The sequence below is a fragment of the Mus caroli genome, chromosome 11 (assembly GCF_900094665.2).
Source record: "Mus caroli chromosome 11, CAROLI_EIJ_v1.1, whole genome shotgun sequence".
NCBI lineage: Eukaryota > Metazoa > Chordata > Mammalia > Rodentia > Muridae > Mus > Mus caroli.
In genome coordinates this window covers 8138316-8153498 of record NC_034580.1, presented here as the reverse complement: position 1 = coordinate 8153498, position 15183 = coordinate 8138316, and the positions used below count along the sequence as shown (strand labels likewise).

Sequence of the window (15183 nt, the reverse complement as noted above, 5' to 3'; positions counted from 1 at the left end):
ACCCTAATTAAAAGTAGGCTGTAAACTATTTATGCCTGCAGCAAGGTATCACTATTGTGGATATACACAGGCAAACCCAAAAATTCTACCAGAGAACTCCTACAGCTGATAAACAACTTCAGCAAAGTGGCTGGATATAAAATCAACTCAAAAAAAAATCAGTAGCCTTCCTTTATACAAATGATAAACTGGCTGAGAAAGAAATTAGGCAAACAACACCCATCACAATAGCCACAAATAACATAAAATATCTTGGTGTAACTCTAACCATGCAAGTGAAAGATCCATATGACAAGAACTTCAAATCCACGAAGAAAGAAATCAAAGACCTCAGAAGATGGAAAGATCTCCAACATTCATGGATCAGGATTAACATTGTGAAAATGACCACCATACCAAAATCAATCTGCAGATTCAATGCAATCCCCATCAAAATTCCAACACAATTTTTTTTATAGATCTTGAAAAAGCAATTCTCAACTTCATATGGAAAAACAAAAAACCCAGGATAGAAAAAACAATTCTCAAAAATAAAAGACTTTCTGTGGGAATCACCATCCCTGACCTCAAGCTGTACTATAGAACAATAGTGACAAAAATCGCATGGTATTGATATAGAGACAGGCAGGTAGGTCAATGGAATAGAATTGAAGACCCAGAAATAAACCCACATACCTATGGTCACTTGATCTTTCACAAAGAAGCCAAAATCATACCGTGAAAAAGAGAAAGCATCTTCAACAAATGGTGCAGATCTAACTGGCAGTCTGCATGTAGAAGAAAGCAAATTGATACATATTTATCAACCTGCACAAAGCTCACGTCCAAGTGGATCAAGAACCTCAACAGAAAACCAGATACAATGGATCTAATAGAAGAGAAAGTGGGAAATAGCTTTGAAAGCATTGGTGCTGGGAAAAATTTCCTGAACTCCAACAGCTCAGGCTCTAAGAACAACAATTGATAAATGGGACCTCATGAAACTGAAAAACTTCTGTAAGGCAAAGAACACAGTCAATAGAACAAAATGAAAACCCGCAGATTGGGAAAATATTTCCACTAACCCTACATCAAATAGAGGGCTAATATCCAAAATATACAAAGAACCCAAGAAGTTAGACTCCAAAAAAACCAAATAACCCAATTACAAAATTGGGCACAGAGCTAAACAGAGAATTCTCAACAGAGGAATCTTGAATGTCTAAGAAGTGCTCAAAGAAAGAAATGTTCAACATCCTTAGTCATCAGGGGAATGCAAATCAAAATGACCCTGAGATTCCACCTTACACCAATCATTATCTCTAAGATCAAAAACTCAAGGGATACCACATGCTGGTGAAGATGTGGAGAAAGAGGGACACTCTTCCATTACTGGTGGGATTGCAAACTGGTAAGACCATTCTGGAGACCAATCTAGTACTTGCTTAGAAAATTGGAAATAGTTCTACCTAAAGACTCAGCTATACGCTCCTGGACATATACCCAAAAGATGCCCCACCATACCACAAGAACACAGGCTCCACTATGTTCATAGCAGCCTTATGAACATAGTAGAACTTATGAGCAGCCAGAAACTGGAAGCAACCTGATGTCCCTCAACTGAAGAATGGATTCAGAAAATGTGACTCATTCACACAATGAAAAACTATTCAGCTATTAAAAATGAGGACATCATGGGTTTTGCAGGCAAATGGATGGAAATACAAAATATCATCCTGATTGAGATTACCCAAAACCAAAAGAACATGCATGGTATGTACTCACTGATAAGTGGATACTAGCCAAAAAGTGTAGAATACCTGTGATACAACTTACAGACCATAAGAAGTTTAACAAGAAGGAAGGCCCAAGTGAGGATGCTTCAAACCCACTTAAAAGGGGAAGGAAATAATCATTGGAGGCAGAGGGAGGGAGGGACCTGAGTGGGAGAGGGACTGTGGAGGGGAAAAGGGGGTCAGGATCAGGTATGGGGGGGTCAGGAGAGAAGCCCAGAGGGCCAGGAGAATGAGTAGAAATATGCAGCTGCTGGGGTGAGGGGGCATAAGATAGGGGGAACCTCTAGAATGTCCCAGAGACCTAGGATGTGAGAAGCTGCCAGGACTCAACAGGATGACCTTAGACGAAATGCCTAACAGTGGGGAGATGTAATCTGAAGAGACATCTGTCTCCAGTAAACAAGGCCCCCAGTGAAGGGATGGGGTCACCAACCTACCTTCAAAATTTCTAATCGAGAATTGTTCCTGTCTAAAAGGAATTTAGGGACAAAAATGGAGCAGAGACTGATGAAAAGGCCATCCAGTGACTGGTCTAACTTGGGATCCTTTCTCTGGGTGGGAACTAACTCCTGACACTATTACAGATGTCATGTTGTTCTTGCAGACAGGAGTCTCTCATGGCTGCCCTCTGAGAGGCTCTACCAGCAGTTGACTGAGACAGATCCAGATACTTACAGCCAACCTTTGGATTGAGGTCGGGGTCCCCTATGGAAGAGTTAGAGGAAGGACTAAAGGACCTGAAGAAGACTGCAACCCCATAGGAAGGCCAATAGTGTAAACTAACCCAGACCCCTTGGAGCTCCCAGAATCTAAGCCACCAACCAAAGAGCATACATGGGCTGGTCCATGGGGCCCAGCATGTATGTAGCAGACGACTGCCTTGTCTGGCCTTAGTGGGAGAGGATGTGCCTAATCCTGTAGAGACTTGATGCCCTAGGGAAGGGGGATGCCTGGAGGTGGGGGAGTGAGGTGGGATCGAGGTGGATGGTTGAGGGTGAGGGGTGGATGGAGAGCACCCTTTCAGAGACTAAGGATATGGGGAATAGAGTGAAAAACTCTTGGAGGGGGGACCAGGAAGGGGGACAATATTTGGAATTTAAATAAAACAATTTAAAAGAATAAAAGAAAGAAAGAAAGAAGTGTGAGGTTCTAACAAGATACTAAAGACATAGTGGGAAGTAAAACTAGACTGAAGTTTGTTACAAAGAATCCAGCGATCTGTGTATGTTTGATGTGTTAGGATGTTATAGAAAGTGGTACTCATTGATAGTATATTTTAGAAAAGATTTCTGCTTCCTAACATAATGAAGACATATGAAGAGAGTGGAGATACACTAAAGAGAGAGATTATATAGCAAACTAGAGGTCATAAACTCTTTGTGTGCACTAAACAGTGAATTTGAAAGTCAGCAAGAGCAATTTATATTCATTTTCAGTTTTACTGGATTTAGAATCATCTAGGATATACTCATTTGGGCAAGGGTTTGAGGCATGTGCAGAGAGTATGTGCTGCATGTAGCCATCATGGACTGAAATCAAAGGACAGAAGGATAAGATAGGTTGGAGACTTAGCATCCACCTCTCTCTGCCTGCTGATTGCAATGCTCTTGCTGTCATTCCTTCTCCACCCTCTCACCACGAGCTCAAATGAGGTTTCCCTTCTTAATGTTCTTTTCATGGAATATTTTGTCCTAGTAATGTGAAAGGTCACTGATTCAGAAAGGAGAAGTTAATGAGAAATGAAAAGTGAGAGACAAAGAACTGGACATTCTGACAGTCAGACATACTGGGAGTATAGTTTTAAGGTTGAAGTTATTTTAATTTTTAATTGACAAATAAAAATTGTGCTATTGATTGCATACAACTGATCATTAAATGAACACACATTGTGTAGTAATGCAGCTGGACTAAGTAAAAGGTATATTAATCTACATGCCATTTTTTTTTTTTTTTTGGTTTTTCGAGACAGGGTTTCTCTGTGTAGCCCTGGCTGTCCTGGAGCTCACTCTGTAGACCAGGCTCTCCTTGAACTCAGAAATCCTCCTGCGGGGCTGGCAAGATGGCTCAGTGGTTAAGAGCGCCGACTGCTCTTCCGAAGGTGCCGAGTTCAAATCCCAGCAACCACATGGTGGCTCACAACCATCCATAATGAAATCTGATGCCCTCTTCTGGAGTGTCTAAGGACAGCTACAGTGTACTTACATATAATAAATAAATAAATCTTAAAAAAAAAAAAGAGAAATCCTCCTGCCTCTGCCTCCCAAGTGCTGGGATTAAAGGCATGTGCCACCACTGCCCAGCTTACATGCCATTTTTAATGAGAGAACAATTAATATCCTTTCTCTTTGTATATTTATTTACTTATGCATATGAGTTTACCTGTATAAGTGTACACATGTGTGTATATCAATACATGTATGCTGTATGCTCACAGACACCAGAAGAGGATGTCAGATCCCTCAGAGCTGTTATTATTGGAGATTTATTTTTAAAAATTCACATTTTAATAAATATTGAGCATTTTATGTTATGCAGATAAGAAAACCTCAAGTGTATAAATATAAAAATATATCCACCCATCCTATCCTTTCAGACCAGCATATCACTGGGCAGGCAGAAGTGAAGCTGAGAGCCTTTTTGGGAGATTATGATGGGAGTCAGAGTAAGTATGATTCTGGTGTCTGATTGTGACTTTGGTATTTGAGAGAGTATCATGACCTTACCAGTTAGTACCAGTGCCAGAGTGCAAAGATATGCATCAGGGCTCAGGGAATGGAGCTGGGGTTGGGTAATATCAGCTGACCGGCTAGAGGGGCAGAGCAAGAGAAAGAAGTAGAAGCCAACGTGGGCCAACCACAGAGTAGCTGCAGATGGGATGATCTGTGAATGGACTCCATGGGAGATTCCCAGAACCTGTTTTGTAGATACCACTGGGGTTTATGCTGGTCTCCTGGCAGCAAATATAACAAGTAGGAGTGGGGACAGGCTGAGAAGGAACACACCAAGGGCTTTTCCATCCAAGAACAGCCTGGCCGTTGTAGAGATGTTATCTGCCTTGCATAATCTTCACAGCATGCCTGCCTGGTGGATCTTACTTAGAAGTGGTTTCTAGATAGTAAACCTGGGGCAATGACAACCCGATTCAGTGAAAGATCCAATGCTGTAAGCTTCCAAAGAAGAACTCGTGTCTACACTTCTTGTCCAAGACAAGAAATCACGAAGAATGACGCTGGGAGAAAATGGCAGGCCAGGTTCCTCTCAGAATGTGGGAAGAGTTGACCATAGCACCTTGCAATCTCCCAACAGTCAGTGACAGATTCTGAAATGTTAAGATTTCTCTACTGGCTAAACAGTTGTAAATTCATGACTTTACTCAAACTGGTTTAGAAATTGGAGCAACTTTGTAAACATCGGTGGAATTGAGACAGCTTTGCACAAAAGACATGGATGTTCAACAACATAAAGTATGAAGAGCTTTTGAATCTAGTTGAGAAAACTTCAACATATTACCTTATTCTGTGCAGCTCTCACCCATATCATCATTCCACAGACAAAGATAAAGATAAAGATAAGAAACAACAGAAACCAAAAGGAAGGAAAAAAAAAAGGCTGTGTGCTTTGTTTTTAAACATTCTCCATAACAATATATTATAAATAATTTTTACTTCTTTAAAATTTTTTATTTTATTATTTCATGTGTTAGTGTTTTGCCTGCTTATATGTATTTGCACCATATATAGGACTTGTACCTGGAGAGGTTAGAAGCTATTGGATCCCTTGGAACTGGAGTTATGGGTGGTTATGAGTCACCTGTGGGTGCTGGGAATCAAACCCAGGTCCTCTGGAAGAGCAACCTGTTCTCTTAACCACTGAGTTTTCTCTCCAGCTTTACACAATAAAATTGTACAAATATTCACAATAATATTTTACAAATCTGGATTTGATAAATACAGATGTAATTTATAATCATAGATGGTGTAAAATTATATTAGTGACTATATTTATTCTATAGCTATCTAATATACATTTCTTTCGCCCTGGCTATAAAAATAGGTGGCAGAAAGCTGGGCATTCCTGCCCTATAGTGTTTGGTTGAATCTGGTCAATGTGATTTTATACATTATATAGATATCATGGCCACTGAATGAGGAAAATGAGAATACAGTGTGGCTATGCTATCTTGCCCTTTGAGACTCTGACGTGGGCTGAGGATCATGTGGCTTCCACGTGCTTTTGCTAGAATTGTCTTATGTGATCCAGGCATGTCCCATCAAACCAGATCATTATGCAAAAAGTCATCCTATATTTGAGTGACAGAAAGTATTACTATATCCCCAAAATACCATGACCTTGAAAATTCATTTAACCAATCTTTAAATGTGCTGCCAGTCTGATAATAAAATGTTAAATGCTACTATAATTTTGATTGGAATTCTTCTGATTATAAATAAGATTAGTTGTGTGTACTGGCTAGTTTTGTGTCAACTTGACACAGTTGGAGTTATCACAGAGAAAGGAGCTTCAGTTGAGGAAATGCCTCCATGAGATCCAACTGTAAGGCATTTTCTCAATTAGTGATCAAGGGGGAAAGGCCCCTTGTGGGTGGGACCATCCCTGGGCTGGTAATATTGGGTTCTATAAGAGAGCAGGCTGAGCAAGCCAGGGGAGGCAAGCCAGTAAAGAACATCCCTCCATGGCCTCTGTATCAGCTCCTGCTTTCTGACCTGCTCGAGTTCCAGTCCTGGCTTCCTTTGGTGATGAACAGCAGTGTGGAAGTGTAAGCCGAATAAACCTTTTCCTCCCCATCTTGCTTCTTGGTCATGATGTTTGTGCAGGAATAGAAACCCTGACTAAGACAGTTGTGTTTCCTTATTTTATCTTGTAACAAGAGTCCATTGAAATAATTTCCTCACTTCTCTCCTGGTGACTACAAGTTGGGAATGTTTTCCATGTTTTAGGAAAAAATGCTCCTGATGTGTTATTTTGATTGTGAGCCTGGTCTTTAGATAAGCCAGTTCTCCAGATCCTAGTGATATATGTGCTGATATTGTCTTTTATTCCTTTGAGGATTTCATACATGCCTATAATCCATTTTGGTCAAATCTGTTCAACTCCCTCCCATCTGACTCCTCCTATATCTGTCTCACTATCTCAAGTACTCTTTTTCTTTTTCTTTTTTTACATTTTTATTAGATAGCTCCCTTATTTACATTTCAAATGCTATCCCCTTTCCTGGTTTCCTCTCCAAAACCCCACTATCCCCTCTCCCTCCCCCTCCCCTTGCTCACTAACCCACCCAGTCCTGCTTCCTGGCCCTGGCATTCCCCTACACTGGGGCATAGAACCTCTGATTGATGACCGACTAGGCCATCCTCTGCTACATATGCAGCAGAAGCCATGAGTGCCACCATGTGTACTCTTGTTGTTCCTCCTATGGGGCTGCAAACCCCTTTAGCTCCTTGGGTCCTTTCTCTAGCTCCTTCATTGGAGACTGATTATGGGATGGATATCCAGGTGGGGCAGTCTCTGGATGGTCCATCCTTTCATCTCAGCTCCAAACTTTGTTTATGTACCTCTTTCCATGGGTATTTTTTTCGCTATTCTAAGGAGGAATGAAGTATCCACACGTTGGTCTTCCTCCTTCTTGATTTTCTTGTGTTTTGCAAATTGTATCTTGGGTATTCTAAGTCTTTGTACTAATATCCACTTATCAGTGAGTGCATATCATCTGTGTTCTTTTGTGATTGGGTTACCTCACTCAGGAGATATCCTCCAGGTACATCCATTTGCCTAAGAATTTCATAAATTCCTTGTTTTTAATAGCTGAGTAGTACTGTATTATGTAAATGTACCACATTTTCTGTATCCAGATGTCCCTCAAAGAGATGAAAAGGTAGAAATCTAGAGATTGATTAACCATGTGCTGGAACCTGCCATTGAGTTGTGCTTTCTTAATATTTCCTTCTACAGTGAACTATTTTCAATTCATTTTATCACCAGTATTTGTTTCTTCACAGTGTAATTCTCTGTCTCTGTCCCTGTCTCTGTCTCTGTCTCTGTCTCTGTCTCTGTCTCTGTCTCTGTCTGTCTCTCTCTGTCTCTCTCTGTCTCTCTGTATGTGTATGTGTATGGTGTTTAGGTCAGAGGTCAATACCAGAGTCAATTCTCAGTTGACTTCTACTTTATTATTAAGACAGGATTGCAAAGTAAACTTGAACTCACCCCTTCAGTTAGAGTGGTCAGAGAATTCTATGGATCTTCCTGCCTCTAGCTCCCTAGTGTTGAGATGTGCATGTCACTGCACCCAGCCTTCTGTGTGAGAGTATCCAAATTCAGGTTCTTATGCCTGTACTTCATTTAAAGGGTTTTTTTTTTTTTGATAGAGATAAAAAAATGAGAATAGTGTGTTTGTATCTTATTACAAACATTACAAAGTATTGTCAATAATGTTTAGTTAAAGTTTGCAAAAACATCCTAAATTATTCCTTAAAAGAATAGCTATTTGAAAGTGTGTCTCAAACATAGTCTACAAATGTCATATTAATTTTTATCAAAAATTGCTCTATGCCAGCATTTATTAAAAATTTTTATGTCCATAGTATTTTTGTGCCCACAGACTTATTTTTTTTTAATTATTAGTATTTTTTTTTTGACTTTTTGAGACAGGGTTTCTCTGTATAGCCCTGGCTGTCCTGGAACTCACTTTATAGACTAGTCTGGCTTTGAACTCAGAAATCTGCCTGCCTCTGCCTCCAGAGTGCTGGAATTAAAGGTGTGTGCCACCATGCCTGGCTTCACAGACTTATTTTAACAATTATATACTTTAAATATAATATTTATTCTTTGAGAGTTTCATAGACATATACAATGTATTTTAATCTTATCTACCTATGTCCTTCCAACTCTCATCAGAATTCACAAACCCATTTCTGTCTTGACTTCATTCCCTTTGTGATTATTACACTTTCTAATAGCCCACTGTGTCTAACCAGCACTGCCTGTATATGTAGGGCTATGAGATCATCCACTGTTGCACAGGTAACCTTCGAGCAGCCATATCCCTCCCTCAGCAGTAGTTTACTCAAGTCTAAATTTTCATGAGTAATTTGGTCTAATCTATCAATAATAGAGTTGTAGTGAAGCTCTCCCACTGTTGTAATGATTAATGTATTTTCTTCTCCTTGTATCTATATCAGATTTAATGTTATAAACCTTCTTAGCCTAGGAGATAAATGCTTTTCGATTTTAAAATGGCAAATTTTCCTGGTAATCAGTCTCAGTCTTGCTAACATATGCCAAGTTTCTGTACTCTCATTAATATTTTAAAATTTAATCCATATTTTATCTGTTATCCATATAATCAGGCTAATTTTCTTTTGCCCTCTTTTAATATACCCAGTCATATTTGTATTAGTCATCTTTCTAACACTGTAACAAACTATCTGTGATAATTACTACACAAAAATAAATGACAATTTCAGCTTATGGTTTGGATGTTCCAGGCTATGATCAGGAAGACACATAGTTTTGACCCTCTTGTGGTGAGTATGTTATATGTCAACAGTGGATGTGTGCAGCTCCAAACTACAGAGATTGAAGAAGGCAAATTACCACAATTCTCTCTCAGGGACATGCCCCAAATGGCCTAAAGATTCCACTAACTAAAGTGTCTTTCTCTTCCAATTATTTTTTGAAAGCATATATGGTATTTGTACTTTTTCAGTGGGCATGTATATATTTAAAAGGAATAATGAAACCCTGAGGATGTGGAGAAAGAGGAGCACTCCTCCATTGCTGGTGGGATTGCAAGCTGTTATAACCACTCTGGAAATCAGTTTGGTGGTTCCTTAGAAAAGTGGACATAGTACTACTGGAGGATCCAGCAACACCATTCCTAGTAGATGCTCTAACATGTAATAAGGACACATGCTCCACTGTGTTCATCACAGCCTTATTTATAATAGCCAGAAGTTGGAAAGAATCCAGATGTCGCTCAACCTCTGTTGAGCTATACAGAGAAACCTTGTCTCAAATGGATACAGAAAATGTGGTACATTTACACAATGGAGTACTATTCAGCTATTTAAAACAATGAATTTATAAAATTCTTAGACAAATGGATGGATCTGGAGGATATCATCCTGAGTGACGTAACCCAATCACAAAAGAACTCACATGATATGTACTCACTGATAAGTGGATATTAGCCCAGTACCTCAGAATACCTAAGATACAATTTGCAAAACACATGAGACTCAAGAAGAAGTAAGACCAAAGTGTGAATACTTCGTTCCTTTTTAGACTAGGGAACAAAATACCCATGGAAGGAGTTGCCGAGACAAATTGTGAAGCAGAGACTGAAGGGATGACCATTCAGAGACTGCCCCACCTGAGGATCCATCCCATAAACAACCACCAAACCCAGACACTATTGTGGATTCCAATAAGAGCTTGGTGACAGGACCCTGATATATCTTTCTCTTAAGAGGCTTTGCCAGTGCCTGACAAAAACAGAAGTGGATGCTCACAGACATCCATTGGACAGAGCACAGGGTCCCAACTAAAGGAGATAGAGAAAGTATCCAAGGAGGTGAAGGGGTTTGCAGCCCCATAGGAGGAACTACAATATGAACTAACCAGTATCTCCAGAGCTCCCTGGGACTAAACCACCAACCAAAGAAAACATAAGGAGGGACTTGTAGCTCTAGCTGCATATGTAGCAGAGGATGGCCTAACTGGTCATCAACAGAAAGAGAGGCTTTTGGTCCTGTGAAGGCTCTATGCCCCAGTATAGGGGAATGCCAGGGCCAGTAAGCAGGAGTGGGTGGGTTGGTAAGCAGGGGGAGGGGGAAGGGATAGGGGGTTTTTGGAGGGGAAACTAGAAAAGGGGATAACATTTGAAATGTAAAGAAAATATCTAATAAAAAAGAAAAACCAAAAAAAAAATACAAATAAAAAATAAAAAAGGAATACTGAACACATGCAGTTTGCTAATATATTCTCTTCCTAAATAATGCAAATATCTGAGAGGAATAGACTTTTGCTTCTGATTGGACACTTTAAATGAATTCTTCTTTATTCAAAACCAAAATTCAATAATATTATAATATGAATGAATATTTATACTTGTCACATTTATTGATATACTTGCTAACTAGTACTTCGCTGCTTTCATATTTTTTATTCTGCAAAAATTGATTTATAACTATACATGGCTACATTTTATTTAGGAAAATTTTCACATTTGTTCTTATTTTTTTTAGAGTTTCATTAGACATCAGTTGTTTTTCAATTGATATTCTTTTTGCTAGCACCTTAATTACTTTGTTTCTCCCCTGGTTTCCAAAATTGCTCTTTTAAAGTCAGGTGCCAAGACTGCTACTTTCTCTTTCATTTTATGAAAACCACCATCTTGTAGTTATGGATTATTTCAATTATTTTTGAAATTTTGAAATTCTCTGAGGTACATGCATCTCAAAAGATGTGTTAAATTATGATTTCTGGAGTATTCCCAACCGTTTCTATTTAAGATAGTCTCATTTCTTTACCCATAGAATATGAATAATTATTAGAGAACCACAATCTATCTTTTGTATCTTCTAGTATTTATATTTATATTCAGCATATCTTCTGTTTTAGAATTTTTTGGCAACTTCATACATGTATGCCATGTATCTTAACTATATCCATCCTAATACCCTCTTCCATTTCTCCTGGTCCTTTACTCTTCCAATTTCATGTAACTGTCCTCCTCCTCTTTTTAAAATTAGCTAGAGGGGTCCAGTTAGTGCTTCTTGTATGAGCATAAGTGTAGTGCCCTCCACCAGAGCATGGCATGTTGCCAGTGGCCACACCTTCAGAGAAAAATGACACCCCCCAGCTTGTTAGCCCCTTCCCACCCATGCTGGGGTGCTGACTGGATTGATCTTGTGCATGTCTTTACCAGGTAGTCATAGCAGCTGTCCATTTATGAATGCAATGACCTTTGCATGTCATTTCTTCCTGTGAAACCCCAATTGTGTCTTCAGATTCAATGGTTACATAAATCATTATTCAAATGATGTAGCTAAGTTTTTAGTATTCTACTTCAAATTTCAATAGTTTAAAAACATTTTCAGGAGCTTCCAGGAAGGTTCAATGGTTAAGAGCACTTGCTGTTCTTGTAGAGTGTCCATTTTCATTTACCAGCACACATGTTTGCCACCAACCACTTGTAACTCTTGCTAGAGAGACATCTAATACCTCTGGGCTCCTAAGGCATATACACTCACTCACATGTACATACCCATATGTATGCACAAACATATACATAAAAATGAAAATAAATCCCCAAAATTATTTCAGAAATATTACGTTTTTTCCTAATATTTCTGATCATATTTTCTTTTCCTTAGTTTTTACTTACTATACCTCATTTTGCTTTATAATGTCTTTTAAAACACATTTGTGGAAATTATTTGAAAAATGGCTTCCATTTGTTGGGGGAATTCCCAGGCCCAGTGGCCTCTCTTCTTGCAATATGCATTCTGGTCCTTTTCAAGGGGTTTCTGTCTCTCTTTGGTTGGAGTCTCTCATCTCTGCTTTCCCTAACTACTGTAGCCCAGATTCTCTGTAAATTCCTTTCCTGTTGTTTTTCTTTTTTGTCTCCCTTTCATCTTCTTTCTTCCTCTTTCTCTGCTCCTTCTCCTCCTCTGTCTCCCTGTTATGGTGGACTTTCTCAGCAACCTGCACTAAATCCCTCAGTGACTTATCCTGTCGTCCCTCTCATCGATGAAGCTTTTTCCTGGTGTCTCTACTAGTCTGGTCTATAAAGGCCATAGTCATAGTAACTTTGTGCTCCTCCCTGCTGGGGCCATAGGGTGTATACTGACAGAATGTCTCCATGAGTCACTCTCAAAAGGCTGTGGGCAACTTGTCTGGTTCCTGCTTAACCTCAAGTACCTTGATCAAATTGGTGGGTCATCATGCAGCCCCCTTGAGACCTGCCAATGGAGCCTGGCAGTAGACCTTCAGGTGCCTCTTGCCTTCTGTCATATTAAAGTCCCAGTCAGGTCTAGTCAGGGGAAACCCTTGCTTTCGATGTCAGCCTGGTCAATTGATTGTCCTCCTATGTCTGAGGGGACATTCTTTCTAGCTTCCTACATTATTCTCTCTTGCTCTTCAGTTGTGAAGAACACTTTCATGAGTTGTTGGATATCATCCCAGGTGGGCTGATGAGTAAGTTAAACAGTCTCAAAGAGATTAATTAGCCCCTTGGGGTTATCTGAAAAGGTGGGGGGAGGTGTTGGGCCTTCCAGTTGTACAAGTCAGTTGAAGAGAAGGGCCAATATTTCATGGCCCGATTGCCCTTATCTAGAGGCCCATATGCCCTCAGCAGGAGAGCCACCATGTTGTCAGGGTAAGTGGCTCTCAGACTTCAGGTCCCCATGGCGGGACCGGGAAGTTGGGGGGTCTCCTCCCACTTCTCTCTCTGGTAAAGTGGGATACAATGGTCCCAGTCCCATATGGGATGAGGATCCCAGAGCAGGTGCTGGTCTGGCAGGGCCATGGGGGCAAGAGTAGAGGGATATGGAAGAGGAGGGTCTTGGAGGATCGACTTCTTCTTATGTCTGGATCCCTCCTCCCATGATTCCTTTTTCCTAATGGCCAGAACCTGTGAGGTGGGTCTTGGGGAAAGAAAGACTTTTATCCATGGTGGGAGGCGGGGTCCTCCACTATATTCTTCCAGGTAACTGTATAGACACTTGGTCTGGGTGCCCAAGGGCTCCTGGCCTGAAGACTCTTTCCTCTACTGCTTTGATCACCTGAAAGTAGAAGGTCCCTATGAGTGGTCACCCTTCTCTGAAGGTGGGCCATTCAGAGAAGCACAGAGTAACTAACTTGCCTTTTTTACTACTACTGACAAGTTTTCTCCTCTTTTCCTAACCTCCCTCCAGTGGTTAACTACCATGTTTAACAGAGTAGATTCAGTCTGTCCAATGTTCAAAAATAATGTCAGTCAGTCCAAGTCCAAGTCCAAGAAAACAGAGAAAGACAATCAACACACAAACAGTTCACCCCTGCCACAGGCACATAAAGTAGGTTATAGAGACAGTTTGCTCCTGCTATGAACAAAGAAACCAGGTTATTGGAAGACTGTCGGCTCCTGCTGATACATGTTTTGCCATTTCCAAAAGGATCAGAGTCCCCTCAACTCGCTCCAGGGGACCTGAAACATCTTCTAGACTCCCCACGGTCAAGGATGTTAAGGCATGATGTCTTCCCCCTGCAATTGACCATACCAGACCAGAAGCTGTCCTGCTGACACCATGCTCGAGAGTCAAAAGTGAAAGCAGAAGAAAGACACTTTTTTTTAAAAACTTAGGCATCTGTTGCCCTTGCCGAGCTCCGTCTTTTTCCCTCCCATCAGCCTAGTTGGTGGTCACTCAGGGGTCTCCTCAAATCCCAAACGAGCCCCCAAATGTAAGACACCCCCCCCCCCCTCATCCTCGGTCACTGGTACTTACTTTGAGACACCCCTAGTGAGACACCAAGATGCAGATTGATGCAAAAGCAAGAGGTTTATTTTCTGGCATGTTGGAGTGACAAGGAGGTGACCCTGAATATCTATTACAAGTAGTTTTTATACTTTTTAGAGACACAAGTTACATCATCAAGTTTTCAGTTCAAACTTATTGGCTAAGCAAACACACATTTGAACTCTACCTGGGACTTTCTAGAGGGTCAGGTAACTAACAGTTAGTACATTCTGAGAATTTTTTACTCAAGAATGTTCCTGTGGGTGGAGAATGGAACTTGTCTTATCCTTGACCCCAGGTGGTAGGGGGAAACTGTAAGGAGAGTGTAGGACTAGAAAAAGCCCTTAGGGTTGCTCAGTAGCAAGCCAGTAAGCAGCATTCCTCCACTGCCTCTGCATCAATTCCTGCTTTTATATAATTAGCCTGCTTGAGTTCCTTCTTTAATTTCCCTCAGTGAACTGTGATCCAGGATATGTAAGCCAAATAAATTCTTTTCTTCCCAAGATGTGTTTAGTCATGGTGTTTCAACATAGCAATAGAAACCAATGAGGACACCTTAAATTTTTTTCTTTACTACATTGAATAAATGTGGAGATAGTGGATAGCCCTGTCTTATTCCTGATTTTAATAGGATTTCTTCAAGTTTGATTCTATTTAGGATGATATTGACTGTGGGTTTGTTATAAGTAGTCTTTTTTTTTTTTTTTGAAGAACTTAAATTGCTCATTTATTTAGGTGATTAGGAAAATTACTTCAGACTTAGAAATACTTGCTTAGAAGATCTACAAATTTAATACAAAACATATTCAGTGTTTGATAGAGCTTACATTTTATAGTACTGGAAGCAAATTTAGCTTCATACATATTATAATAACATGTCTGAGTTTTAC

General features: G+C 40.1%; 1 long non-coding RNA gene across 1 annotated transcript in view; it reads left to right on the top strand.

The window, feature by feature from the left end:
- The first annotated feature begins 4368 nt into the window (after nucleotides 1-4368).
- The window catches only part of LOC110304227, a 23323-nt gene continuing 12508 nt past the window's right edge, over nucleotides 4369-15183 (top strand). The window contains exon 1 of the long non-coding RNA XR_002379031.1: nucleotides 4369-4437. This is a non-coding gene — a long non-coding RNA (uncharacterized LOC110304227). The remainder of the gene's footprint in view (nucleotides 4438-15183) is intronic.